Source organism: Ictalurus furcatus, chromosome 16, assembly GCF_023375685.1.
Source record: "Ictalurus furcatus strain D&B chromosome 16, Billie_1.0, whole genome shotgun sequence".
Lineage (NCBI taxonomy): Eukaryota > Metazoa > Chordata > Actinopteri > Siluriformes > Ictaluridae > Ictalurus > Ictalurus furcatus.
Genome location: NC_071270.1, coordinates 2,563,866 through 2,591,628, shown reverse-complemented (window position 1 = coordinate 2,591,628; position 27,763 = coordinate 2,563,866). Strand labels below are relative to the sequence as shown.

At 40.4% G+C, this 27,763-nt stretch overlaps 1 long non-coding RNA gene across 1 annotated transcript in view; it reads left to right on the top strand.

Annotated features, from left to right (window-relative positions):
- Positions 1 to 357: 357 nt before the first annotated feature.
- The window catches only part of LOC128620103 (uncharacterized), a 52,429-nt gene continuing 25,023 nt past the window's right edge, over positions 358 to 27,763 (top strand). Inside the window, exon 1 of the long non-coding RNA XR_008388075.1 lies at positions 358 to 2,990. This is a non-coding gene — a long non-coding RNA (uncharacterized LOC128620103). The remainder of the gene's footprint in view (positions 2,991 to 27,763) is intronic.

The following is a 27,763-nucleotide window of genomic DNA, read 5'->3' as shown; positions in this document are numbered from 1 at the left end:
CGCTGCCAGTTTACGTCAGGCACTTTTGCTTTATATAACCTGCGAGCTATTTGTCCTTAGGCAACCCTTTCTTTTAGATCAACACACTGAGTGAAATATATGACACAAAGCTTCAACTCGGAGACAGTTTTCGAGAAGTCGTCCTCGTAAATAATGAGCCGCTTTCTCTTGCCAAACCACCACAGGGAATGTGTTAATTATCAGCTTTTTCACACACTGTTATTTCTGGAGTTATACCAGAGTTTGGTATCTTGGCTCTGGCTTTTTATAGTATGCCTTGTCAATTAAAGGCAAAATAATCATTCACCAATATGGTACGCATGTCCATGCGATGAGCCATTTTGTGTCTTAAGTCCTGTAAGGGACTGAGATACATGGAGTCTGTATAGTTTTATTGAACACAAGTGTGTTGGCAAGCGTATTTCTTCATTATTTTTTTTTTTTAAAAAACAACAAACAATTGTTCGCACATATCTTTCTGCACAGATACATATTTCTCATCTCAAACAGATGGAATGAAAATGTATCAATTCTGACTTCTTGATTAAATAAATACAAGTTTCTATTAGATTATTTTGTGATTTTAAGATATCATGGCAAAAAGTTTTATCCCTCAATAGTTTTATCCCTCAGTAAGGTCAACTTTTGAACTTATTTTTCAATATTTTATGATTATAACTTCATCATAGGTTCAGTGGCAATTCGTTGTTGCCCCCAAAACGCTTTACAATTCCAAGGTCTTGAAACGAATCGTTTTAAAATATGCGTACACTTGTAACGGTTGTTAATGTCGTTAAATTCATGACCCAACTACTGAATTTGTATTTAGGAATATCTCGATGGACTCTACTCTGAAACTTTATTGCCCAAGGGGTAACTAACTGACCAAAGTTATGTAGCTTTGCTCAGGGTGTGTACGATCTGGTAAAGAATTGAACTCTGTGTTCACATGCTAGTGTATTTTCACAAAGGTACATTTGTGGATTTAAATCAAGGGAAATATCGGTAAGCACATACCTTTTATATTTATAAATCATGAGATATAATTACAAACGTTGGAATTGTCAATTTCTATAACTTTCTGGCAATTCGTTGTCTTTTTTTTTTTTTTTGTTTGGTTGTTTGTTTGTTTTTTGGCCCCCAATAAGGTCAAAGCTGATTCTTTTTTTTAAACTAACTTTTTAATACCACTACCATTTCGTTCCCTCAAAATGTCAAATGGAACCTAAATACTTCTGAGGTCTGTATTCGCGAATCATGTTTTGGACTTTTATTTTTAATGATTCACTTAAAATCAACCTACGAGACTTAACAGGCTTAATAGTTTGTGACGGATTTGATAAATATCGACGTTAACCCAGGACGTTACAGTATATAGCATGGAACCAGCGCGAGAGCTGGCGTGTTGGAACAATCCTATCACGTTCGATTCATATCAAATCCTTAAATATAATGAGTCAGTGAAGCGTGGGGTTAATTTTTAGGGGATTTAAAGTCAATTCTGAGTTGTTGTCGTTGTTGTTTGTTTTTTTTTTTTAAATCAGTTTATGTAATTAACATTTCCGTTACTGAAATGTCCGGTGCCATGTCAGTACAATCTTCATAAACTTCTCAGAGCAACATTAATCAGGATTTAAATACATTGTGCTAAATGTTAGTACAAATATAAAAAAAATAAAAAATGTAAAAACTCCAACATCAGTGGGGTTTGTTTTGTTTTGTAAATAACTTTGTTCAGCTGTATTTTAAGCATCCTGAGTATATTCATCATGTTGATAGATTTAGGGCTGTGATGGTATTTGAAGAAAAAAACGTCGTGCCGTGATAAATGTACAATCCGATACCACATTTTTCAGTGTATCACGTTAATTTTTTACGAAGAGGATGACCTTAAACGGCACGTAGCAGTGTGGTGGAAGTGCAGCAGGGACTCGGAACAATACAGAAACACACTTTGGTGTGATGATTTTTTTTTTTTAGATTTTAAAAGCACATTTTCTTATAGAGAATATCACAGGTTCATTGTTACACCGTAATATCGCCACGGCGCGTATACTACAACCGAACCGAATTTAGAAAGGGAAAAGGGGGTCACTCTAAAGATTCGTCCTTCTCCCTTGTTTTCCGTTTAAAGTCGAGTCGGGAAACTTGTCTTGTCAAGAGATTTTGCCTGGCTAAACACGGCCCCTTCCCCCATCTGTAACTCATTCCCCCTCTCACACACACACACACTTGCTGTGCATGACCTCGAGGTCACGGTGAAGTGACTTTGAGCCTTGTCTAACTGGGCCTCTTTGAGAGCAGCCCTCACATTCCTGCTCACTCAGACAGTCCATGCGGCGCTTGTTACCAGCGCCGGGGAGGAAGTTTCTGCCGGTAGGGATTATGCGCAGTTTCCTCAGCCCGGGAGCTTCGGCCTTGTCCCCTCCCACCGCCGAAAAAAGCAGCGATTCCACAAAACGAGCAGGAGGGGGAAAGCGGTGCGCCACAAACTTAAACCTGCTCTTCTCGCCACCAGGCAGTGCCCGAAGGTTTTTCCTCGCACTTGCTTTTTATATATTTATATCTTTTAAAAACATATCTCGAGCTCTGCTTGCGCACCACGGTACGTTTTTCAGTAGGAAACATCCAGCGTTTCGGCCATGTTCGCAGCACCGTGGTACAGAAGTGCATTGTATTGGGACCCGAGTAAGAAAGGAGGGAGCGAGGGAGGAGGAGGAGGAGGAGGAGGAGGATGGTGCTGGAGAAGCACACAGCTGCACGGCACACAGAAGCCGGTTTCCCAACCCTGACAGCAAGGGAGCGAGGGAACAAGGGGCCTCGCTTCAGCAGCTCCATCCAGGAGAGAGATGTTCTTTCTTTCTTTCTTTCTTTCTTTCTTTCTTTGTATTTTTTATTTTTTTTTAAACCGCTCTGAAATACAGAATGGATCAGGACGAGATAGCGGATTCTTTTCCCTTGTCCGTGGCTGGCTACTCTTATCCACTACAGTGAGTACAACTCTCCTGTTCTGTCCCTCGCTCGGCTAAAGTTGCCTGGATGCACCGCACACACACACACACACACACACACACACACACTCTCTCTCACTCTCACTCTCCCTCACACATACACACACACACACAAAAGGCTGTTCTGTATTTCAAGCTGGAAAAAAATCCTCACAACGATACCCGGGAGTGTTTTTGCAGAAGTGTGCGTTTGTTTACTCTTTCCTGCACAGAACGGGGTTCGAGATCTACATGAGTGGGTTTTTTTATTTTTTTTCAGTCTACCTTATCATTTTTGGCAGGGTTTTGGTAAAACGAGGGCTTTGTGCTGTTTGAATGCCTTCTGTGCTGCCTGTTCATGGCCCTAAAAGGATGTGTGTGTGTGTGTGTGTGTGTGTGTGTGTACATAGTGAAATAGAGAATCCAATCAGATATAACGGCTGATCATAAATCTGCCCGAGGCCTGCACGACATGCATTTCGTACATATCCTGCTGTAATACCTTTCATGTACATTTTTCCTGCGTTTCACAACTTCACTTCGAAACGCGCACACGATTCGAACTTGGCAACGGACGAGGGGGACTTTTCGGAAACGAGCGTACATTGCACTGCCTGAGCAGTTGCGAAACTAAGTGGTTTCCTTGCTCCTGCAGAGAATTGGACATAGGTTTTCTTTGTAATAGGAAATGTGGTTTGACTTGGCGCTGCTTATATACCAAGGTCGCTCCGAATTCAGTTCACTTAACTTTGTGCTCTGGATATTTCTGAAGTTGTTCCAGTGGGGGGGGGGAATATATATAAAGGTAATGGGTTTCCATAATAACATGCGGTCTTTCAGAATCGGAAATTGGACAGGGAAAATATTAAGGCCTGATAACCTGCTTTCGGGAGTTTGTTCTGTTCAGGGCAGGTAAGTAGAGGAAGTGAGCTGGCCTGTAATGTCTTCATCTCATTCCAGAAAAATGTATTTATCCACTCATTTATTGACCAGTTTGTAAGGAGGAATTCTGTGTAAGAAATAATAACCCTGAGGATGTATTAGTATCTTAGTAAAGAGAAATCGAAATCTAATTAGTAAAAAAAATAAAATAAAAATGTTTATCTATATATATATATATATATATATATATATATATATATATATATATATTTTACATTAGATGTATTTCAAAGTTCACTATTCTGTTCATGGAGCGTGTTAATATTTTTTATTCCTATACAACCTACAATATCAGCTGTCTTAGCTATTTACTTTGGCACTGGTATTTTTTCGTTTTTACATTTCTGTTGGCAGTAAATACATTTCAACTCAGATTTTTGACATTTTTTCTAAAAGTATTTCATGTGAAATAGTCCTGTTTCTTGCAGCTCCTCCATTCTTGCATCTGAAATGTTTTTTCATCTGGACTCTTTGTTGTCCAAACTGTAAACAACTTTATCGGGGGTGCAGTGAAGCTCTCTCGACATACTTTTATTTTTATATATATATATATATATATATATATATATATATATATATATATATATATATATATATATATTTTCCCTTCTCAAACTGCTTTATAATTTTGTGCACCGTTTCAGAAAATGAGGTGGGGGGGGAGTGGTTATAAATCAACAACAACAACAAACACAAATAAATTAGTATAGTCAAGCCTTATTTGCATAGACATGCAAATGTTTTCCAGAATGTACCATTTTGCAGCCGAAGTGGGATACGGCGATCTTTGTCTGTACACTCCAGTGAATCCAGCTCCCTATTTTAGGTATGTAGGGCACTATCTTCTGAAGTAGCAGAATCGCACACCTTCTTATCGAGGGCTCATGAAGTCATTGTGGCGAAGGTTTATTTTTGGCAGAGGTCTGTGCTGTTCCCTAATAAAGTGTCTCCAGGCACAAGTTGTTGCCCAGACTTTTCTGAAACACGGCTATCTCCTATCCCCGCTCCCTCCCTCCCTCCCTCCCTCCCTCCCTCCCTCACTACACACACACACACACACACACACACACACACATTCTCACACGGCTTCCTTCCTTTGAGATGTGCCGTGCTCTCCACACCGACCCTAATGAGGACTGCTCTAGTTAAGATATATTTCGAGACCTTTGGAGGAAAGGGGCCGTGTTATTTTTCATACGTGCGTGTGCGTTCGTGATCTAACGGATAGTCAGGTGGAAGTGGGGTTTTCGCTCGGCCCTCCACCCCAACAGGCGTCACGCAAGGTGCAGAGCGTTTCTAACTGCCTCTCGGGCCGTAAATGTGTCGTGCTGCCATTTGCAGGGAAAAGAAGGAAAACCACAATTAGCCACAGTGTTTTATGAGCTGTTAGCTTCCAGGTGTCTGGTGGCATGTCGAGGAACAGAAACCCCCTCCCCATCCCACATCGCCCCACATCACCCCACCCAACACCTCATACGACGTGTTTCCCCAGGTATTACGTTTCCTCACGAGGAACTGATATCGACAGTCTTAAAAAGCAGGATCGTTTCTCGGCTTAAAATAGCGAAGTATTTTTACGTGAGAACTTTTAGAGACGTGAAAGCAGACATAGCGTGGTGGCCTTTTATTTATTTTATTCATTGTATAAGAAGATTTTGTGTGTGTGAAATACGTATGTACGATTGTATACATTTTTATGATTTTATCCGAAAGCCATCTATTCAAAACTTCTGACTTTTCTGACTGTGAAATTCGAAGAAGTTGTCAGGTGAAATGTAAACCGTAGTAATGTTAATTTATTTCCTTTTTTTTAAAAAAAAAAAAGTTTTGGCACTCTAAACATTATCCAAATATGCCGTTCGTGTGTGAGGTTGTACAGACGCTGCTGTGTCAGACACACACGTCATCTGAGAGGCTGTTATTGTTATGATAAGTGTGTTAAAGATAAGACAGTCGTCGTTAAGATAGATTAGACACCTTAATTGTGTCTGTTCAAATGTTGTCATTCTTCGTCTGCAGTATGTCGTTAGATCACGTTTACTGTTCATTATTATTATTATTATTATTATTATTATTATTATTATTATTATTGGGTTGTTTGGGTTTTTTTGTTCATTTAGCAAGACAAGAACACTTAATTAAAATCAAATGTTTAATTTCCTGTCATAAAATCCACCTTTCCTTTGTACTCTTTTACATTAAAAAAAAAAATCCATCCCATTACTGTGTCTCAGGCACAATACGACACTGTTTCAATGACAGATTTCCTACACTTGTCCATTGTGTACCATTGAGGTGCTCTGTCTGAATTTTTGCCCCTCTCTCTCTCTATCACACATACACACACACACACACACACTCTCGCTCTCTCTCTCTCTCTCACACACACACACACACACACACACACACACAGGTTTTGTTATCAGTGAAATGGCACTAAGGAGCTTTCTCCCCCACACAGTCCCTCACCGGGTGAGCCATAAAAGCGATGATGTCATGTCTGAGCCGGAGACTGTGGCCGTTCGCAGTGATCCATTTCTTATTCAGTGCACTTGAATGGCACAAAGCTGAGTGAAAAGGGATTGAGAGAAAGATAGAACTAACCCCCCCCCCCCCACCCCAAATGAATTTAGCACAGACAGTATCTACGCAGTTCCCAATCTGGACAGGTGTGTGAGCGTAAATAAAAGGTTCGTAATCGAGTGAAGAAAATAGTAATAACTTGCCCGAAGGAGACGAGATTTTATTTTTAGCCCCCCCCCCCCCCCAAATATATAAATAAATAAATAAACGTTTTCAGCTGTATCTTTCAAAGGTGCGCATGTGCTGTCACGGTGTGACGGCAGTGCCAGAGATGGGAGAAGACTGGCTGTCTGAGCACAGTGGTATTACTTCCTCCTCATTACTAAGCCCACGGCAGGGGCTCATTGGAAGGGCGCGACACGTCTCCTTGTCTCAGAGCCACGGTCCACTCGAAATGACCGGGCATCTCCTTTGATGGCCAGGCTGACGGGCGTGGAGGCCGTTTTCATTAGGACGTCTTCCAGGAGGGTGGGAGGGCGGAGGGGGCTGTGACTGGCGGTGTAAAGAGTATACGAGGAAAGGGGAGTACGCCAGACACAAAAGGCAAAGGCAAATATTTAGTGTGAGACAATGGCAAGGCACCATGGGGTTAACTTGTCCTATTGTCTGCCCGTAATTGGAGGAGCGGCTCAAGGAGAACGTCACCGGTCGGTGCTGTTAATGATGCAGGCTTTGGAAGTTGGACTGACTCTGAGGAGCTGTAAATTTGTCTCATCACATGGTCGTCGTGTCGCTCTCGATTTGGCCACGGTAATTCGGGAGAATGATGTCACAGTGCAGAAAGCAGACCGCAGTCTTTTGACGGGCAAAACTATTTTATTTACTTGCTAGTTTATTTTTTTATTTATTCGGATGAATGCAGTGCAGCCGGATCTCCGCTCGTCCCGAGACCAGATTTGTTCCTGGGGAAATACAAATAACGTTAAAAACGTTGATTTATCACGACGCTTGATTTGTCATAAAGGCTGTTCATACTCCTATAGAATCATTCCATATTTTAACCCGTTTAAATCGATTTCGTTTCTGTAGTCTGTGTTCTGACGAGCCGAGCCGAGCGCTTTTTCGTTTTTAAAAATCGGTAGGTATTTTACACGAACACGCAGATTTGTGCGAACGGTTTGTATTAATCGATGCAGCTACGTTCTAATATGGAGACGGGCTTCATTTTTTTTTTTCCCCCCCGCTTTCGACTCGAATCATTATTAATTCATTTTTGTTAAACGCTCTCATTTATCTCCTTCAAATCCAACTCGCACATACTTCTGCTCAACATACGGACACCGTCTTTAAAAAAAAAAAATGTAATGGAAAAAGTTCTTAAGTGACCCGTTCTTAAAAAGACGCAATAGAATAAGTGGACATCTCTAGCCGATTCGCCAGCAGGAAAACAACATCTGAACATGTGGCCGAAGTTTCGCGTGCATACGCGAGCAGATAAGGCCGAGTCTCATATGACCTTGCCAGACCAGACACAGGGGAGTCTCCTCCTGAGGGAGTGTGTGTGTGTGTGTGTGTGTGTGTGTGTGGGTGTGTGTGTGTGCACACAGCTAAAGGGCTCTTGTGAGACAGATTTAGAGGCAATAAAGGGGGATCTGGCAAGTGGAAACTTAATACAGCCTGCTGCTGCTATTGTGTACATGAAGTCTCCAGCTGCAGGAGATAGCAGCGTGTGAAGTAATGAGTTGTCTGGTTTTTATATTGACTGGTCTGTTGCTGCGGTCATGGGGCCTATTAAATTTGCTATTGAGAGTGAAAGGATTATGCAGCCAAAATAAATTAAACGGTGGCAATGAATAGATGGGGGTAGAAGATGAGGCCTCGTACCTCTCAGCATACCTGCTAATCAGATGAATGTTTTTGCTCTCGGTGGATAAAATAAAATGGAGATTGCTTCTTAAGACGGCCTGGTACGCCGGCAATGAAACGTGTCTCAGGAACAAAGCTATTTGTCACGTCGACGTATTTGGGAAGTTTAAATCTGTTAACTTTATGGAGAATCAACCGAGTCGCAGATCATATGCTGAAAAAATAACAAAAGCACTTTAAAAAATTTTTTTTTAAAAAGACTACGTAATTAGAAGTAGAGTGATGCAAAAGTCTAGCCTGAGAGAGGAAATTAAATCAGAGACCCGGACCTTCCTCGGGGGGTGGGGTGGGGGGGATTTGTGTCTCTGTTTACAACCTCGGTGATTGGTTTCGCTTACGCTTGGCCAGAGAAGCGCACATATGCTCGCTCTGGAAGAGCCGACAGCCGAACCGAGAGATCTCAAGCTGGAAATGTCTGCCGTCTGACGTGAGCGGGATGAACTCGGTGCCCCGATGTTTAAAGATCACGGTGGTGGGGGGGGGGGAGGTTGTTGGTCTGAGTCCCCAGACTGTGCGGTAATCAGATCGGCTCTTAATGGCTGGCGGGGTCTATTTGAGCCCCCCGGCCCCAGCTACGATGAAAAGCAGTGCATATCGGTTAGCTAGAGTTTCACATGACAGCCTCATCTGGGCCTGTGGCGGCGTTTGTGGGCCTTCTATACGTCTTTCGAAATGATAGGGCGCTGATGTCATGGCGCTATTCTGTGTTCGTGTGCCATGCAGACGCAGCCCTGCGGTTGGCCCATGGGGTCAGTGCTATACTCGATGAAGACTAAAATGGCCATCAAAAGAATTATAACTTAATTGCGTCATGTCTCTATTTTTGTTCTGACGCAAGCTTAATTCGCTGGTTAAAGCCAGTGTGTTGCTATTTTGGTTGGTCGCGAGCCAGCGTGTCCTGTCGCTGTTTTTATGGGCCAGAAATGAATGTGCTGCACTGAGGGAGGTGGAGCAACACAGTAGGGGGGTGTGATATTCAAAATCCACCAAAGCAAAGGGATTTTCAGACCTGTTTCGGTCCAAAAATGTGCACGCATCGCCGACAGTCTTTTTCTGACTTCAGAGTCCCATTTCTTCGACGCGTTTGTTCGCCGTTCGCCATGCAACATAAATAGGCGACTTCTCATACAAACGAGTCAAATCCAGAAACGGTAACAACAAATGGAGCAAGCAATGCAGTAACAGTTTCGTCAGGGTTTTAAGGTGATGTGAAATTGCATTTTGTTGTCGAAGCTGGTTATATATAGGTTATATAGGGCTTTATACGGCACTCCTGGTTTGTTAAGCAAAAAAATGACGTGAGAAGCCCATCTTTCATCACACGCTCGGATCCGAGCTGATTTGATCAGATACCGATATACCAAATCAACCCGTGTTTTAATGCGCCACGTTATCACATCGTGACTGGTTACGTTGACGTTGATACCAAAAATATAAAATGCGGTGGCTTTATATCATGTTTTTGTGCGCTTTATTATCACAAAAATAGAGCCCTTATGATCCAGAGCGTGTACTTGCTTCCACCAGGCAAAGGGGCGTGGTTCTTTTAGTACAGCGATGGAATTTAGCGTTCAGGAGAGTTCACGTTTTTGTGCTTTGATGTTCTGGACAATCAAGTACAAAAGTTTGTGCACCCCATATTGTTAAATGCGAAGTATTGCCGTATCCTGTGAAAGATAACGGACCTAAAGAGAGGGCAAAAAGAGTGTGTAGTTTGTCATGGATGGCCTTCCAGAGCTCAGAGGATATTTAAGTGAATTTTGGCCTTGCAAGTATGTAAGCTTTTACACCTGACCGTAAATCGAAGTATGCTGGATTTTTGAGTGTCAGCCTTGGGTCTGGTCTCCAAACACCACCGCAGAGGCGTCAGTCAGAACAGCGTCTGCATTATATTCGCGATTTAACGATACTATGCTGTTGCTGCCGGGTTTAAAAAAAAAAAAAAAAAAAAATTTGCATTAATGGGAATGCTTGTTTACATACCACTCATTCATGAGTTCATCCTTGCTTGTGGAGCAGCGTTTTAAAGAAATGCTCTGTCCTCAGTCTGTAATGAAAGCAGACTTGTGGTTTTACAGAGATTTAAAACCACAAGCATACGTGTTTATGTTTATTAATATCCAGATAATAAAAGAGTTTAAAAGCGTTCATTTCGTGAGACATGCCACGTCACCTGACGTGAACAGTGTGATGCGTGTAGGGACAATGGAGGAAGCTTGAAGACACACAAAAGTCCATCACTTTTTCACCAGTCCACTTCCCATATCTTTCTTTTGTGTGTTCTTTCTCTTTCGGCAGTGCGTTTCCCGAGATCGAAATAAACGAGACATCGCACCGCACCCCCACCTACCTTCCTGCAAGTGACGGCTTCACGTCTGCAAGCCGGTCTTAAAGGAAAGAGGGACGTTTGTCCTGCCTGTCAGGCACAAACAGTCTCTCTGGACTGCAGTATAATGTTGTTGAATAGAGAGAGAGAGGAAAAGAAAGAGGTGGTGGAGGTTCGGTGGTTCACTCGCGTCACTGGTCACCTCGACTAGAATTTAAAAAAAAAAAAAGGTAAAAAATAATAATAATGCCAGAGATGTGATTAATTCCTCCCTATTTTCCTGATTTCTCGTATGTTGTGCTTCCCTGGTCTCCCCACAGGAGCCCGGCTTTGATGAGGCCGTTAGAGGAAGCGGGGTTGCGTGCGTGAGGCGTTCCCCACGCGTCACTGTCGGTTCACACCCTGAAAACTATGTATCATCTAGCTTGTGTGTGTGTGTGTGTGTGTGTGTGTGCGCGCGCACACACACACATGTGTACGCATATGACAAGCTGCTCAGCTGACATTGGGATTGACCTGCGGGTGTGCATGTGCGAGAGCTTAGAGCGCTCAGGAGGGGGTGTGTGAAGTAGAGGTTATGTGTGTGCGCACGTGTGTGTGCACGTGTGTGTGTACCATTTTGATTGTGCATATGGCAGAAGCAGTTGTGTGTTTGAGAAAGGGAGGGGTGATTTGGGTGGGTGGGTGGGTGGGTGGGTGGGTGGTTAGAGGGGCGGTCTATTCCGAACACAAAGCAAAGAGGGATTTTTTTTTTTTTTTTTCTTTTCCCAAGCCAAAGTCTCTCAGCATGACTTCCTGGGTGACGGGATCTCACACGTTCACGCAGCGATTTTATTAAGCATTGATATGCTAATGGAGGCCAAAGGAGGAGCAGATTCTCACATAAACTTGATCTGGCCATGAATAGCGGCCTGCTTGGCCTGACCCCTGACCACCCGGGCCCGAGTGCTGAGGAGAAATGAAAAGCAAAGCACATTCCACGGCTTCTCTCTCCGACACACACACACACACACACACACTCCGTCTCTCTGAACGACGACGAGGCATTCTCAAAGACCGACCACAAACGTCACTTCGCTTCACTGTTATTTCTCTAACCTTCTTTTTTCCTTTCTCCTTCTTCTGTTTCATTTGATTCTTTTTTTTTTTTTCTTTCCCCTGCTTGGCCTGAAGGATCATGCAGAAATGTTTCCGACCCATTTAATTCAGGTTTTTAATCAGAACATTTCCATGCATTTGAATTCCCCTTTTCTGTCAAAACCATTAAAATTTTTTTAAACCCTGACGGTAATTAAGTCGGCTTAAGGTAACACACTACGTTACGATTTTTCTCCCATGCTCTCAATTTCTCTTTATTCGTTCTTTTTCCGTTGATTTTCTGCCCCCTTAAACGAATTATCTCCGCATTGTATGATGAGAGATTTTAATAGTAATTCCATTATCTGTAATTTAGATCCACAAGCTTTAAAAAATAAAAACAAACAAAAAAACAGACAGTTTATGAATAGTTCAGCCCTTGGGACAAAAGAAACACGTCGGTCGGGTCCAAAGCGTTTTTTTTTTGTTTTTGTTTTTTTTGTCATGCATACCTCCTTCATAATCTCGCCTCAGGGTGCGAGGCTCCTGCCAGCCCAATCGCACGGCTTGCACCAAATAAGATTTGTCCTGCTGGATATGGAGTACGTATTATCAATGCCCTGCCACCTCACATTATAGTTTACGATTGTGTTAATCATGTGTCAAGCATGTGTTTTCATTTGGAAAAATAATAAACTACTCGAAGTAGCTGCTCATGTTTAAAAACCTGCTTCCTTGACCAAATCTTCTAGTCTTTGCTGATTCATTTCTCATTATGTTTGCTTATCGTCGTTTTTAAACACTGAATAAAGTGGATATAAATTTAAAATAAATATATATGTCAGTTAAATAGCCAGTTTGTAATTGAATAAACTGTAAATTATAAGGCAATGCCTTGTGTACTAGCACATTTTATAATATCATGTTATGAGGGGATTTTTTTTCTGTGTTTTTTTTTTTTTTTACAAACATCTTACTAATGTACCATGTGATGAGTGACAGTAATATTGTGATCTATTATCCAGAATGAGGTAAATGGGTTTTGCCTTACAGTCATTTCGAATGAGGACACTCTGTTGTTTCTCCATTAGCCTCATTTAAAAGAGAAACATTGCAATGGAAAGGCAGATGGGACGCTCGTTTACTCACTCGTTCATGAACCTGAGTGTCTTTGGGAATGTTTTGTTCCTTTATAGACAGTAGAGCCTTTTGTGTGTTCAGAGTTGGGTTTTTTTTTTGTTGTTGTTGTTGTTTTTTTCTTCCAGTCCACACACACAGTCTCTCACATAGAAGCACATACATGGACTACAGACCACAAGTCTGGAAACAACACGAGTTTAAAAAAAAATATATATATATATATATATATATATATATATATATATATATATATATATATATATTATAACAAACCAAATGAACTGGCTAAATGTCTAGTAAACAAACTTTGCATTTAAAAATCACCTTGACTGCAACTCTGGTCATAAACACAGCTGATTATCAGATTCTGACCCGCCTTTAGGGTATGACGTAGTATAAATCGAATTTGAATAATCTGAATTAAATTTAGTAACAACTAAACGGTGTAACTCTTTAAATAACCAACCAAGTGATTCTTAATTCAGTTTACATTTTACTTGCTATAGGTTGTTAGAATGAAATTTGTCACTAGCAAAAAATGTTTACTAAAGGTAGAATTTATAAAGTAATAAAACCTGATTCTTAATTCAGTTCACATTTAAAGAGAAGGAAAAGAAGAAAAAAAAAAGCAACTCGATTGCAGCTCTAATTATACGTGGGTGAGTCAAATGAAAACGGCATTCGTTTGTAAAAAAACTAGCCGCTTTTACTGCTGCCTTGAACCTGAAACACTTTTCTGACACCTATGTTCTTATTATTCTGATGCTTCTTTAGGTTCAGTTACCTGAATCTTGTGTGTTAAATTATTTTTAAAAAATGAACACCAATCGATCAATGATAAGGACAGTTAGCATCAAAGAATGTGAATGATTTTTATATATAATTAAAAATAAGTATGAACTTAAGTGTAAAAATACATCTTCGGGACGCAGGTTGATTAAATAATTGAATAATATGTTACCTAAAATAGACCAAAATGACACGACTGAATCGCTCATTTATAAATCGGGAAAGTGATTCTTAGTTCAGCTTGCGTTTAAAACCCACCTTTCTGACGTTCGTACACTTCTTTAAGGCTGGATCAAATGAATCGTGTGTGTGTGTTAAATTAGTGTAAATGAATAACATTAGTCAATATCAAGGACCATTATCATCAAAGGATGTGAAGATGGTTTAATGCGTTAGAATGAAAGTACGTCTTTGGCACTAACAAAAAAAAACAAAACAAAAAGAAGAATTAAATATGGTCTACATGCTAAATATTCGATAAACGGATTCTTAATTTACAACAACAACAACAAAACATTTGTATTATAACATTAAGATATTAAAAATAATGTTCATGTTATTGAGGCTTGATTAACTGTTAAACTATTATTAATTATTATTATTATTATTTATTTTTTTAAATCTTTGACCCTAACAACAACAATTAAATTGACATTTTTCTTTTGCAGCTCCGCTCATACACACGCCGCATTCTTACTTCCTCACGCTTGCTTTAAGCTTGATTAAGTGAATCACGTATTAAAATAGTATAAGTTCCTCACAATTGGAGAATATCAAGGACATGATGAAAGACATCATGTGAAGGCTTTTTATACGCACTAATATGTTCGATTGAAACGATTGCAGATTCATATTGACACTTTAAAAGAATCCGTGCTGCACCCGTATTCTCGGTGTGTAATGGAGTGCGTTCGGTCATCGTATTTGAATGGCGTTTTTGTTTGCGATCGTAATTAATTTGGTTTACGTCTCGCCCACCGTCATTTAGCCTGAATGAACTGCGGATTTACATATGAAAGTGGCACCGCCGGATCCCGCGCCTCTCTTCACCCATTATAACGTTCCTTTCTAAACAAGGCCGATTCCAGCTGTTTATTTTGTTACCATTTGAACCGTTGCGAGTGACAATAGCCCATTAGTCAGCTATGCACTAGGTGAGTGAGGTAATGTTGACATTAGAGCCCGTGTAACGGCGGGACTCGTGCTGTAATGCGCGTGTCTCTGTGGGTGCTTCATGCACATGAATGAATGCGTGTGGGATGTGGGATGTGGGATGTGCAGTGGGAAAAGAGGGAGGGCGATTCCAAGTGACACCGTCATTATGGATCCACAGTCCGTCGCTGGAGGGGAGGGCAGCGTTAGCCCGAGTGAATATGACACCTTGAGTAGTGCCTCTGGACATTATAAACCCTAGGGGAGGACTTGCATTCGTAGTTTTCTTTTTTTATTATTATTTTTTTTAACCTCCTCTTATTAGTAGTGGCATCCTTAGGTGCTCCAGCAGTCTGTCTGCTCGAGTCCGTGGATGTGTGCCGGATACCGCGGATATTACGTTCGCGCTGGAACAGTGATAAAAATCATGAAATCATCGTATTTGCTTTCCTGTTTCAATTGATCATTTTTGACAATATGTTTTATAATTCAATTGGATCGCTTTTCATTTATTAGGTCAGTATCCTCGACGTAGCTACCTTCGGTCAAGCGGTGTTTTTTTTTTTTGGTAGCAGTAGCCGACCTCGTACGGAAACGTATTCTCTCTCGTTTTTTGCCGCCGTATAATATAAACTAGTCGAGTCTGTTTTAAGATCAAACAAAATGACAAACATATAGCGCAGTCGTAACTATATATTTATTATAAATGTTCTTGCGAAGCATGCTAAGCTAAAAAAAATGATTACTTCATAAACAATTTTTTTTTTTTAAAGCTGTATGACATCTACCGTGGAATTTATTTTTCTTGCTCCGTCATTCAGTTAAGCGACGGATCTTTGTGGAGCAAAGAATTTACCCATGTGGAAAAAAATAAAGAGTTTAATGTCAGATTTATTCATTTGCGTGTAGATTTTTCTTTTACTTTGCATTTTATACACTAGATTGCGCGTATGAGCTACAGTAATGCCTGAGGAACATTTCGGTTGTTGGTGTGTGTGTGTGTGTGTGTGTGTGTGTGTGTGTGTGTGTCTCCCCCAAACCCCCCTCCCCCCCAAAAAATTCCTGATTATTTAAGAAAACTAGTAAGGAAATATGAATATTTTTGCTTTGGGGATTGCGTGCGTTCATTCAGACTTGCTCTAATTAACATAATGTAATGAAAAACCTACTTGTAATATTAGGACGTCGTCCAACTTTATTATTTATTAATCACGGCTCATTTCGATTTGGTGGAAAATCTACAATCTGCATTTTTCTTACCACGTTCACCTGGATCCAGTAACAAGCGTACTGCTATGTAGCAGGTTGGCCTTGAATATATTTAGAGCCCAGACCAGTTTTTGATTTATTCTGCGGTCATTCAGGCCTTCCTCTAATGGAGCTAATGTGATGGATGTGTGGAAACTTGAGTTAATGGTGTTTAGTCGTGGCTGACAACCACCATGTTTCTAAAGTGCGCCAGCGATGCGGGACGCACAGGAACGGCTTAGACATGGAGCTTTCATGCTCTCTGACTACTTTTTCCGCTTTTGTTCCTACCCCGGGCTCGAAACGTGTGCCGGTCGTCATCTGTCCGTCTCTCGCTCTTCTTCACAAACCAGCTGATGGTCCTGTCTTTTTTCTGTGCCGCTAACACGCGCTACGCTCCACTGCGAAAAGCCAGAAAACGCATCCCATCGTTTTTATATCCACTTTGATAGGTGAAAATCTCTCTATTTTCTCTGCACTCTACTGTCTTGTGTGTGAACATTTCAGTAAGGACACATGACTGGATTGATGAATATGTACGGAGAGAAAAACTGAAAAAGCGCGAAAGGTAAATTGTTATGTAATACAGAGCATTTATGATTTATGATGCTTTATTTTTTTTATTTTTTTTTTAACCACTCAACCAGAAGTAACATGTTCAGCACCTTCACAATAAAGCAACCTTTTGTAAGGAACCTTTTATGAGGACATATATATATTATATTTAATAGTTAAAATATTTGTATTGAACTCAAAGAAAGGAACAGGAATCACTGCTTAAAATTAGGCAAAGATTTCTGTATATATATTTTATTTAACCTCATTTTACTTAATTCCATTTTATTTAATTTATTTATTTTAAATATTGGGAGCAAGTAGATCATAGTCTCTCTATTAAGTCATACGTTCATATATATATATGTGTGTGTGTGTGTGTATATATGTATATGTGTATGTATATATATATATATATATATATATATATATATATATATTATATTATATTATATTATATATATATATAGATATAGATAGATAAATAAATGACAGCAGTCTTTTAGATAAAGAATGATCTAGCTGTTAAACCTTTTGTAAGACATTAGTTAATAGCAGCTGTAGTGATGCAAGCTGTAACGTATGCCACAGCTAAAAATCTTGAATAAGAAATCAAAAATGTGAAATTGTACTTCCACTCTGCCGTGCCGCCGCCGAGGTTTGGAATCCTCCCCGTCTTTTTACGGCCCCGGTTTCACTTCGTTATGCTTCAGAGTCGAGCAGCTTAAAGACCGTTGCGATGCTCATTTTCTGCTTCCTGGGAACAATAACATTGTCTTCTCACTCCACTGCTCCTTTTCCTTCCCTTGCCTTTGAATTTGCTCACTTTCAGCCGGGGGGTTTTGTCCTCCTCCCGCGCTCCCTCATTCCCGACCTCCATGGTAACGTGTCAGATGGAGTGCGGCGGCGCTTCCGTCAAAACACGCTTTACATGTCTTAAGTGTAGTGTAGACGTTACGGTCAGGATTTCCCTTCGCCTTCATTTTTATTTTTAGATGACTTCGCCTGAATGGTAATGGTTGTTTAGGCAACTGTTTGAAAAATATCCTGAATATTTCAAGAATGCCGAAAAATGCATTTTTTTATATATATATATATATATATATATAGAGAGAGAGAGAGAGAGAGAGAGATAGATAGATGGATAGATGGATATATATATAGATGGATGCTAATGCTGTAGAATATTGAAGTTTTAAAATTAAACAAGTATTACAAATTTAAATAAAATACTCGGGAGTAATTTTACATTATGAGCTTCTACAGTACAGATTAATCTACAACTGTAAAATAGTTTTAATATACAAATCTATGTGTGTGTGTGTGTGTGTGTGTGTGTGTCTTTATATTTAAACTAGGAAGTGTCCCTGAGGACAATATCACATGATATCTTTTGCCTTCACTGACTTTTAATTTGTTTTTTGTTAAAAAATTTTAAAAGCAACAAGATTACAGGAGTCACATTTTAACATCTTGTGCACGCTTATTTATGATATTTTACCACTTATTACTTATTTTAGTATATATTTTTAACATCAACATGTTCTCCTTATATAATATGTTGGTTAAAACCTTTCAAACGCGTTATAATTCGACTGGTTTTTTTTTTTGTTTTGTTTTCTAAAAACGGAAATTAGGATGTTGGAACAAGAGTTTGAACGTGAAAAGTCTACGGTATTCATGAGATGCCGTATTTCGATTCATGGTTTTAATTCGTGTTGAATAAACTCCCGGGCGTGTTCGGTAATAACGTGCGGTTATTTTTGAAAATAGAGATTATTAATAACAGTAATGAAATCTTCTGTAGGAAGCAAGTGAAAAATGAGTTCCAAGTCATAAGATGACTAGCAACAGTAATTGAATACGTACTTATGTTTTAAAAGTAAAAAAAAAAGTTCGATTAAGTGTCACGAGAAAACTTATACAGTTAGATTTTTATTTATTTTTTTTTTAAAAAGAAAAGTTTATGTAATTAATTAAATGGGGAATAGGAACAGGAGCAGGCCACTTGGCTGGTCCTTACCGGAGAAGGAGGAGGAGGGAGGGAAAAAAAAAAAATGCTTGCTAAGCTATCTGTTTCACACATGCACCAACAGAAGGTTCGATATTCATTCGATCGATGAATGAAAAGGCACAATGGCGAAATCAGACAGGGCTCCTTTTCAATTCGGCGTCTCTGACGTCCCGCAGTCCGCAGTCTCACGCCTGCAGCCGGAGAGCAAGGGTTACATCAAGGCTGCTCCCTGGACCGTGCAAACGAAGTCTAGACCAATGACCTGCTCGGTGACTTGCCCCTATTGAAGAGCAGACAAGTTCGCTAGGGGATGAAGAGAAATCGAGGCGGGACCCGCTTTTTGAATCGGTGTGCAGCCCCGTGGCCACCGGGAGGTAAGAGGAGGCATCTGCTTCCATGGTTACGGGCCAGAGCATGGAGACCTCGCTATTGAGGAGCCTCTGGTTCTCATGCTCCCGCCGAGGCAATGTCACGCATTTTAAGCGGACGAGGACGGTCCAGGACATACTCCTCAAACAGCGTGCCAGCTTTTTGAGAGCAAAACAAAAATGATAGCACATGGAAGATTCGGAGAGGGGGGAAAAAAAAAGAGGGAGGAGGTACAGAGGTAGAGTGTGTCACATGATCTCGGTGATACCAGTTTCTTATTTTAGAAGAAGATATTATCCGCGGAGGAAGATTTGTCCGTCTCCGAGAGTGTATTTATTTGTGTATGGCCGTGGGTTTCTGTGTTTTGGAACGCATAGGTTGTTTGGCATCTCTTATTTTTTTGGAAAAGATGAATTAGAAATGAAAGCATAGTGATTATATTGTTTGTTTTATAAAGTGGTATCCTTTTTTTTTTCTTCATGATGTTTAGTTAGTTTAACGCCTTAAAAACACTGTCGCTTTTTATACAGTCGTTTGTTGCTGTGAGACTTTATTTATTTATTTATTTTAAGGTTTCATATTACGTCCTTCTTTTAAAAAAAACAAAACAAAAAAAAAACGAACGAAGAGCAAACGTCTTTAACGCCTGGCTTCTCATGACTTGTGGACAGCGTGCGTTTAAGGTTCAGGGGGTTGTGACTGTGGGGGAAGTGTTGGAACGTTGAATTTGGTCATGCAGCTGACGCTTGCCCTCCCAGAGTGAAAGCAGAGCGGACAGATGGCCGTCTTTTAGGAAGGGCTCAGGGCAGCGGATTTGCTCCCGGATCGTGGGAAAGCCTTCGGCCGAGTTCACCTGCTCGCCGAGCAGCGGCAGGATTAATACGGAGCTGAAATGAACCTCGGTGCAGTGCACAAAGAGGAAAAGAGCCGCAACACAGGGCAGATCTCAGGACATTACTCGCATTTAGCTCATGTGGCTGGAATGGTGGGCTTTTGAATGTGGAGCTTAAAAGCAGGAGGACAGGGAAGGCAACGGTTTAAGTTATTTCTGGATTTGTTTTGATTATATTCTTCTTCTTATCCAAAGAAATTGTTTGCTTGTCCTTGAGAATTCTAGCAAGCTCCCTCCCCCTCCGTAGTTTCCCATTTTCTTGAACTCCAGTGTAAAAGAATATACAGTTAAATATTGTAGATTTTACTTACATTAAATGTTCCTACTTCTGGTTTTATTTTTTAAAAATGCATTTAACCTAAATCCGACAACCAGCGGTATTTTAGACAATTTATATATTATATATATATTTATAAAAATTTTTTAGATAGGATTCTTTTTTTTTTTAGACTTTTATTTTATTCCTATTTTTTTTTATGTATTTATTTTTTTTCCCCCAACAATTAATGACTGTGTTGCATTATGAATCTTATACGTAAGAAATAATAAATAAATAAATAAATAAATAAATAAAAAGTCTTGAAACTACTTTTTTTTTTTCTTTTTCTTTCTGAAGTCTGCACAAAATTAACTGTGGACTGGACGGCCACAAACACACTACTTCAATTTTGTAGGACACAAAGAAGTATCCAAGAAAAACCACCCTTTGAGAACGGACGCTTGGAAAATAAATGACAGAAGACTTATTTTTTTTACGGTTTAGATGTGATTTGAGGACATTCTCTGATTATTTCTTAATAATTTCTTCTTTTTTTTAAAACCCCACAGAATGCGACAAAAAAAGTGATTTTACAGTAAATTAATTTCAGATTAGTTAAATAACATTTTTAAAAAATGAATAAATATGCCTAGTGAGTCATTTTAATGAGCTTTTTCTTTTCTTTTCTTTTTTTTTTTTTTACTTTTACCTTAAAATGAAAAGAATTAATGACGCACGTTATATTTCATTATAATGACATTTTTGTCCTGATATGAGCTTCAGTTATAGTCACACTCTGTGTGAATCATCTACATGCTAAGCAGAAATAAGATTAAAAAGAAAGTGCAGATTAATATTTAATCATCAAAACATTTTAAATATTTAAAAACACGAGTAAATCCGGCTAAGTGTAAGCGATAACCGCACCTCCGTGAACGTCCCCGGTGGCGGTGTCATTAGGTGTTTGTTGTGGTCCGGGGTAATGGGGCTGAAAAAGGCATCTGTTGAGTTCGTCGTCGTCTGACTTTGGCGTCTTTTATCGAAGAGGCAGTAAAACAGGAGCTCATAGACTCGAGCAATGTGCTTTTGGCGCTACTCTTCCATTGTTGGTTGGGGGGGGTTTTCTTATGTGAGAAGACGATCCTGGCAAGGAGTCAGGAATTTGTGCCAAAAGGGATTTAAGGTGAGGACAGGGGGGACTTTGTTAGCGGAACCACGAGAGGAAACTTGTCTTTGTGTGCTCTGACAGAGTCCCTCATGTTTCATAAACTATCTGAAAAGCAGAGGCGTTCGTCTGATCTCTGTTTAAGAGTGCCACTGGTTAGAGTCAAGAGCACTCCAGCTGGGCCGCGAGATCAAACACAAACATTAGCTTGCCCATACAATGGCGTTTAATGATATAGTGCTCGACTTGCTGTGTGAATGTGACGTATCTCTGCAATGTCCACGAAGCTTCCCAGAGTTGTGCTCGGAAGCCAGGTACGAAATTTAAACCACTGGATTTGTTTGCAAAACGAATTCAGTAATTTTATCGTTTCTTGAAAACACAGCATTCTCGTGGTAGTCTTTCTCATAGTCCTAGTCTCATTAGGCCGGAGCGGGTCCGGTTAGCCGAAGGCCTCTGTTTAGAGAGCCTCGTGTTTGGCAGCTAGGAAGGGTTGAGCTCTGTACCACCTTTTGGGATCGACTCCAGTCGCTGGAGATCGAGGTCTAGTTTGGAGCAGGATCAGGACGAGGTACTAATTGGGTTACTGGGCCTCATTAGCCCTCGGTGTGTCCGTTCCTATATAAATATACACAGAGGCTGTTCGAGTCACGGCTTCGCTGACCTGTTCACGTCACGGGCTATTTTTAAAATGGTAATTTGCCATCGGTTTCAAGGCCAGCCATCATTCATCATCGAGGACAGACGTGCAGTAATTACACCAGCGTCGTGTTTACCTTGCGTAGGTTGTATAGCCGTCCTCCCATAATGACTCTTTTCTGCCAGCTGTTCACGTCTAATTCTATTTGACAATTATCATAGCTAAAACATCGTGTCTGTTACAGGACCCAGAGGTTGATTTAACGTAAAGGTGTCTCTTGGCAGGAAATGTTCAGATTCTCAAAGAGTGTTCATAACATGTAGAGACAAATGCCACGTGGCTGTTTGATCGTGTGCAACAGTACACCAGCCTTCCCAGATTCTAGTTCAGTTCTGAAAACATGGTCAGTATTGTCTGTCTTCAAAGTTGCACTGGAGGAGAGTTCCAGCACGGTTTTACGATAAGCTAAAGTGCAAAAAGTGTCCGATGGTCAAGTCTACCTGGAGAGGCGGAGACGGACGCACGTGCAGATCGAAGGTTTTAATAAAGACGAGGACCAAACATAAAAGGACAAGACGTACGAGGCGAGAGCGCACGATCTGACAAACGAGGAGAAACAAAGCAAGACAAGGAGTGCGGTGCAAACAGTGACTATATACACACACAGTGCTAGTTAACAGGAATACGGATCAGGTGTAGGTGGTCATGTGACCGTGATGCAGCCGTGCAGTGGCTGCTGGGAATCTGGGAAGTCCAGAACTCCCTCCGGCAATTCATGACATTACCAGAGGTCAAGATTCAAAGTATAAATTAATTAATTAATTATTTTTATAAGTATTGTTTGGAATTGGGTTGTAAATTGTAATACACTGAAAAGGCCTGGAAAGTTCCAAGGCAGAGCTCTTGCTACTGCTAGCTAGTTTGAGAAGTAGAGTAATGTCACTTGACATTACATACTTCACCTTTAATGTTTTGTTTAGGAGCACGCTCTAAGAATAATACAAACCCAAGGAAACAACCGGGGAGGATCAGTTGCAGTGGTGTGTAACCCATTTAAGGTCTTTGTTCCAAACAAAGTGGCCCCCCAGGGTACATGACACTCGTCTCAATGGCCTCTTATGTGGGATTTAATGGGTTAACACCAAACAAAAGAGGCTGAGAACATGTAACACAGCAGGGGGACCCAGTGGTAATGCCATTACAGGCATGCTTTTTTAAACCTGTTTACTTTGCTTACGCTACAGAGCTCTGGTGGGCGAACTACATGTTGGACCAAAAGCACATTTCACCATATGCTGGACAAACATAAAGTTTCGATTACGCCCTAGTATGAACTCGAAGGATGACGAAAAGCAAACATTTTCATCGCGGTCTTGAGAACATAACGTAAATTAAGAACTTCTCTCTTTTTTTTTTCCTTTGGCATTTTTTTTAGCATTTCAGTGGTACTTTTTTTTTTTTGTTTTTAAATAAATGCAAATCCGGATATGTTTACTCTTAAGGAGTAACCAAAGCAAACCTTTTGTACCAGTTCTGCTCATATTTTCCTGTACGTTACTCAGATACCAACTTTACCCAAACATCCATGACACAGTGTTGTGTGCATCATAATCGACCAGAACTACATACCGCGAGGGTTGTAATTTGAGTAAATATGAAGGTGGATTGAAGTGTCGTCGTGAATCGTTTGTGCATTTTCGTTAACAACCAGCACAGGATGTCATGCGCAGGATTTTCTCACTGTTGCTCTGTGATGAACAGTGTCCTTTCACCTGGGGTGTAGTTTTTTTGTTTTTTTTTTGCTTTTTTTTTTCGTCTTTATAAAACACAACTAATCCGTGCATATAATCGCTACCTAGACTGTTTACATCTTTCTTAGGCTGAGAGAAGGTCATTGTTTTCCTGTTCTATAAATGCAAAGCAATTTTGGTTCTGTAAATTTCCTGCATAGCACAGAGGAGAATTATAATTACGCCTTTGTGTATCGTTCCTGCTGTGGTTCTCCGAGCATTTTGCTGAGTCGACAACATCTCAGGCGGTGGAAAATGCCACCGGGTTTTTTATTTTTGTTTGTTTTTTTTTTTTTTATACTTAATTCTGTTCGCCGTAGCAGTAGAGGGATGCGGTTTCGGCATGGGGAATTTTAAATTAGGGTACTTAAACGGGCAGCGGAAAGAAGCAGGCCATGAATTCGATGTAAATAGGTGAGGTTAGGTTAGGTTCGCCTTCATTGTTGCGCAAATAGTAAATGAGTTAAATGAAATAAATAAGGTTATGGTGCGATAAGTTAAGATAACAGTGTACAGGTAAAGGTAAACAGAATGATGCATACCAGTGATGCAAATAGCAGTTAGGTTAAATTCCTATTTATTTAGGAATTGAGGTGCAGTAGGTTGAGATAACCAGTACACGGTTGTGAAATATGAGACAGTAGGTACATACAGTGGATTACAGTAAATATAGATGTGCAGAGTAGTCTGTTGTAAATAACTGTAATACGACGGAGAATTGCAGTAATGTGCAAGTCCTCATAATAATCACGGATAATAGCAGTAATGTATGATACAAATAGTATAAATAGTCTGTGGGCTGTATGTTTGTTTATATGACCTTGTCTTTATTAAGCTCATGTTTTTATATACTTTACATTTCAAGGCATAGTTCACTCACATGACATGGGAGCGAGCATTAATATGGCTAAGATTTAACACACAAGCTACCCGATGTTTTATATAGAAACTCGGGTGTCGGTTTGTTCACTAGTTCACGAATGACGTTTATTGAACGCCTCTACTTAATTATAGCGGCATTTCGAAATTTCTTTTCGCTTGTCCGAAGACGACAAGAAGATGTTGTACTGAGGATTACTCGAGGAAACACGATTACGCCGTGTGATGAATGAGGAAAGCTGCTCAAGAGTCGTCAACGTTAGAAATGGGTAAAACGGCGATTTTATGACGACCGTGGAACTCTTTTTTTTTTTTTTTTATCGTGTAAAGAAATCATTTTGCGTTTAGTTTCAATTCCATCGAAAGAGACGTTACCGACAGCGTGATTTGATTCCAGCCCTGCCGAGTATGATCGTCAATTAATTACCGCACATTTATTTGCGTTTATTATTTCTTCATATCGTTATTCTCGATAACACAATGCCCTTCGCAAAGATTTGCATTATGACCCCCTGAATAAAGCACTAGTAATTAAAATCTCAGCATTATTCAAATTGATCTTAACTGCTCTGGTCAATTAGGGCGATGCTCTAACGGTCCACGTTGAATGGCATTTTTATTTGTATTTTTTAATCGATTTCAAGGGTGTTTATGGAGTCACACAGAAGAGGTTGCGTTTACGCTCGCCAAAGTCAGATGCTTGAGATTCATAATGCATCGATTGGTTTTCTACTGTTAGAAGAAGAAGTTGCTCGAGCTGAGCAGTATTTAATCCAGGTAATCAATGCATCTTATTCAGAAACTTATTAAGCCTCCAGTTTTAATTGAATGTGTGTTATATTCCTGACCCTGCGAAAAAAAAAAAAAAAAAAAAAAGGAGGAAAAGACTCAAAGTCATGTCTTGTTCTATTGAACTGGGCTTAAGAGAGACCTCGGGTCGGCTGAGCCCCTCAAAGAGATGCCTTCCTTTCTCAAAGTCGACATTAATTAAATTAGCACTACTCATGCTGTGACATTGTTATCAGGGACTTCTCTTTTAATGGACTGATTTCTCACCACTAATGGAGCCCACGACTAACGCGGGTTGTCACCAGACAGGGAATTTTGGGGTTAAACATACAGAAAGATTTTGGTTCATCGTTTGTGTATTTTTTAAAAAAAAAATCTAGACTTTTTGACTAGGAAGCATAATCTGCCTAGCAACACACAGCGAGGTGAAGATTTCTTTGTATGGAACTGACAGGAATGCAGCGGAGTGGCAGTGGCTTCCTCCGCCGGCGTCCGATTAACTCACGACGTCGACTGTTGTTTTAACGACGCATTTAACGGAGTAATTTGGCCAACTAATCACCTGCGCTCCTATTGGCCACGTGTTTTCAATATGCGTCGTGCACCAGCTCTCTCCTTCCCTTCTCCCTTGTCAACAGCCCCGTTTCTGTGCTCGTCCCCGCCCGCAGGAGGCGGCTGTAGCCAATGAGACTCGCTGAAAAAGTGCCTGTTTAGTCTTGGCCCCGCGCTGCCCGAATTGATTGGCAGTCGGGTCAAAGTCATTTTCTTGGCTCGTTGCCTGGCAAACCCCTGCAAGCATTTAAGGAAAGGTAGAAGGCTTTGGCTTTTTTCCATTGGGAAACTGAAGAGCTCTTTTTCAAAGATGTACCTTGCCCTCCACCTTGCTTTCTTCTCTCCCCACAGAGCTTTAACCCAGAAAATGAGGGCGCAGGAAGCTTTTTACTAAATCACATCCAAAAAGAACTGCATGTGCAAGTTCTTTCATTTGTTTCCGTCTAAAAAATAAAATAAACGTGTAGTCCTAAATACACATTTTAGCAACTCCTCCAGCAACTCTTGCCTTTTTTTTTTTTCCTCCCCCCTCTGTGTTTTGTTAGAGCGACTGAAGCAGATCATGCTCTCATGTTCAGGGCTTGCAGAAGGATAGTTTTCCCCGTGCGTACAATCGGAATAACCATCACAACGCAAAAACTCTTACTCCTTTAACCTGCCTACTGCTCTTACCTTGCTTGAGGCAATATTAAATTTGCGGTGATGAAGCTCCCTGCTGCAAATCTATTTGGCTTTGAGACCAAAATAAGACTTCCTCCCTAACGAGCCCTCTAGAATAAGACGCGGATATGTAACGTTCCTCAAGCGCTTATATCCGGTCTTGCAGGCTTTCATTGAAGATTAACAAGGCATTTAAAAATAATGTTTGACATTTCATTTTCACCAGGAGTGCTCCGGATCAGACATGCCGGACGTGTGCACTTGACTGCAGTAAAATGTAGGCTCCATTCCTGGGTTTTTTTTTGTTTTGTTTTGTTTTTTTTGTTTGTTTTTTTAAGTGCATATTAGTAATAAGGCAAATTAAATATTTTATATGATAGTCCATCATATCTGCCGACATTCTTGGATTATGTCAATAAATAACCACGGTTAAGTAAATGCAACGAGTATCGATCGACTGTATTTTTCTCTGCCTCTGACACCCCCCGTGCATTGTGCACTTGGTTCGTCCCGATGGTGGCACCACATTATGGCTGTTTCGCATTACAGGGACGTCTGTCTGATATTCCCCCCTGTCTGGTTTGTAATGGTTTATCCTGTCCTGTGGGAAAACCTTTTTTTTTTTTTTTTTTTTTTTTTTTTTTGAACTTTGACCCTGAGCCTCCTGCTTTTCTGGATATGAAATTGCCCTTTTTTTTGGACATTGAAGCCGGGGGAGGATACGAACACAAAGATGCGGATGAACCATTTGGAAGTGCGTAGTATAGATTAAGGAGAAAGAGGTACACTTATGGTTAATATCTGTCTTCCCCCCCCCCCCCCCCCCAGTACTCGAGGAATACTTTTGGACAATGGAACATTTGAAGCAGAGGACGCACATAATGCATAATTCATGTATGTTTATGAATGCAATGAGTGTGCATATACAGGATGGCGTGGAGATGATTTGAATTTTCCATTCTTACTTTCTTTTCCGCCTTTTATTATTACTCGCCGTCCAAGTTTCAAACAGATTGAATTTTTTTTTTTTTGAGGTGAAGAAGCTTGGTGCGTGGTTAGACACGCCACACCGTTCGATTTTAAGCC